Source organism: Leptonychotes weddellii, chromosome 7, assembly GCF_054177405.1.
Source record: "Leptonychotes weddellii isolate Sample4059 chromosome 7, ASM5417740v2, whole genome shotgun sequence".
In the NCBI taxonomy this organism is placed as follows: domain Eukaryota; kingdom Metazoa; phylum Chordata; class Mammalia; order Carnivora; family Phocidae; genus Leptonychotes; species Leptonychotes weddellii.
In genome coordinates this window covers 134,461,432-134,463,879 of record NC_138375.1, presented here as the reverse complement: position 1 = coordinate 134,463,879, position 2,448 = coordinate 134,461,432, and the positions used below count along the sequence as shown (strand labels likewise).

At 37.0% G+C, this 2,448-nt stretch overlaps 1 pseudogene; it reads right to left on the bottom strand.

Moving 5' to 3' along the window:
- Positions 1 to 1,222: 1,222 nt before the first annotated feature.
- Positions 1,223 to 2,137, bottom strand: LOC102750112 (olfactory receptor 2AK2-like; annotated as a pseudogene).
- Positions 2,138 to 2,448: the final 311 nt, after the last annotated feature.

The following is a 2,448-nucleotide window of genomic DNA, read 5'->3' as shown; positions in this document are numbered from 1 at the left end:
CCTACTGACTGAGCCAGGCAGGTTCCCCCCAATTCTCTGCTTTTCTAATTATGTCACACTTCACATCATATCTCACTATAAGTCTCAAATGTCTGCTTTCCACTAATCTCCAGAGACTGGCCAGTTCTTGCTACTCTACCATTACCACTGTTATCCAAGGCAGTATCTTGTAACAACTGTACTACTGTAATGGACACATAACTGTGAATTTCAGTTGTCTCTAGAAGCACAACAATGCTTGCCAATTTCCTTGGATTAAAATCCAAATCCTTACAATGGTCAACCTAACATTTCAAATCCAGTCTCCTTTATCTTTACTCATTTCCTACAATTTCTTTTTTTTCCATTGGCTTTGTTTTTACACTTTGATTTTCATTTACTTGCCATGCTTATTTACTCTTCAATATATTTACATTGGCTTCTTCCTATGTGTAGAACATTCCTAATGAGATATCTTTTTGAATTATTAATTCATTTCAGTCCAATGTAATTCTCATGGTTGCCCCTACATTGGATTATTTTATATAAAACTGCAAAACTCTCTGGCTTTCCCTATGACAATTTTCAGCTTTTTTCCCCAGGAATTACTACTGGTTGATATACTATAGATACCTCAAATTTATTTTATTTTATTTTTTATTATTTTATTTTATTTTATATTTTATGTCTCCCTGCATTGGAATATAAACTTAATGAGATCAGAGAATTCTGTCAGTTCTTATCTTTGCTTACCCATATCACCAGTGCCTACACTACAGCAACACACATAGTTAAAACCTTAAATCAATTGTTGAGTGACTGTAGGAATGAATGAACTATTTACACTGAAATATATTACAGTTTTTATAGCACACTTTTAATATCATGTGCTTGAATAGAATATATTCCTACTCACTACATCTAGACCTTAGGAGGATGCTACAAAATATATGTTTTGAGATGCAAACATTGAGTAGAGCATTGAAATGCACTCCTAGAAGCCAAATAATGTTGACAATAACACCCTATTTTCCAGATTCCAGCTTGGAAAACCATCTAGTTTCAATAACTATGATTAGGCCATTCTGAAGTGAGCAGGAATCGGTATATTTATCAATTTATTCCATAAATATTCCTTAGAGTTTACATATTCCAAAACAGCATTCTAGGCAAAGTGATCTATGTTGTTCAATCTCAATTAATAAGTGTTTCCCAAAGTGGTATTTCCTGTAAAAAATATCCATTATACCAACAGTTTTCCCATGGCCCCAATATCCTCTTTATTCCTCAGGCTGAACTGGGTTCAGAAGAGGAGTGATGATGGTGTAAAACACTGCCATGGCCTTATCCTGTTCTGGAAAATGAAAGGAGTGTAGCCTGGTGTAGGTGGAGAGAGTAGTCATATAAAATAGGCTTGCCACTGTCAAGTGAGAAGAACAAGGGGACACAGCCTTTGTCTGTCCTTTACCTGAGCTCATCTGGAACACCACAGTAAGTACACAGGCATAAGAAGCTAGAATGGCCATGAATGGTAGCAACAGAATAATAGGCCCACTCAGGAGGATTGTATGCTCATACTGGGAAGTATCCAGACACACCAGTGGTAGTAGAGATGGAACTTCACAGAAAAAGTGGTTAACAATCCGAGACCTACAAAATGGAAGTTGAAATACATACAATGCATGTACTAAAGCATTGATAGAACTACTAGTCCATGCACATGTGACCATGAACCAACAGTTCTTCTTGTTCATGAGTACAGGATAGTGTAAAGGGTGACAGATGGGACATATCGATCACAGGACATGAAACCAAGGAGAAGGGCTTCAGTCCCACCAAGGGTCAAGAAGACAAATGCTTGAATCTCACAGCCTAAAAATGTAATGATCTTACTGTTTGTCAGGAAGTTAGTGGTCATCTTGGGAACCGTGGTGGAGATGTACATCATGTCGGTAAAGGAGAGCTGACTGAGTAGAAAGTACATTGGAGTGTGGAGTCTGGTGTCCAAGTGAATGAGGAGGACCAGTATGATATTCCCCATCAGAGCCACTGAAAAGAGAATTACAATGGCAACAAAGAGGAAAGTGTCCATCTGACCATCATGGAAAAGACCAGAAAGTACAAAATCTGTTTCTACACTTTGATTTTCCATCTTCATAGTTTAAATGGAAACATCAGAGCAGGTCATATCCCTAGATTCCATGGAAGACACTGACTGTCCTTTAAGAGAAAAGAAAATGATTATTGCATGCCTCTTATTGCCTCCATACCATTTTCCCAGCCAAGTGGAATTTCCTGACTATACACTACTTTTATTTTCTTCTTTAAATGAGGGGAAAACAAAATTATCTTATTACAGTAACTTTCAAGAGTAAGTCTTGTATGACCAGAGCTTAGTCAAAATCTTTATACACAAGATGCATTTTAGAGAATGTATGGTTTCTCAATTAATTTCCCTTTACCCTCACT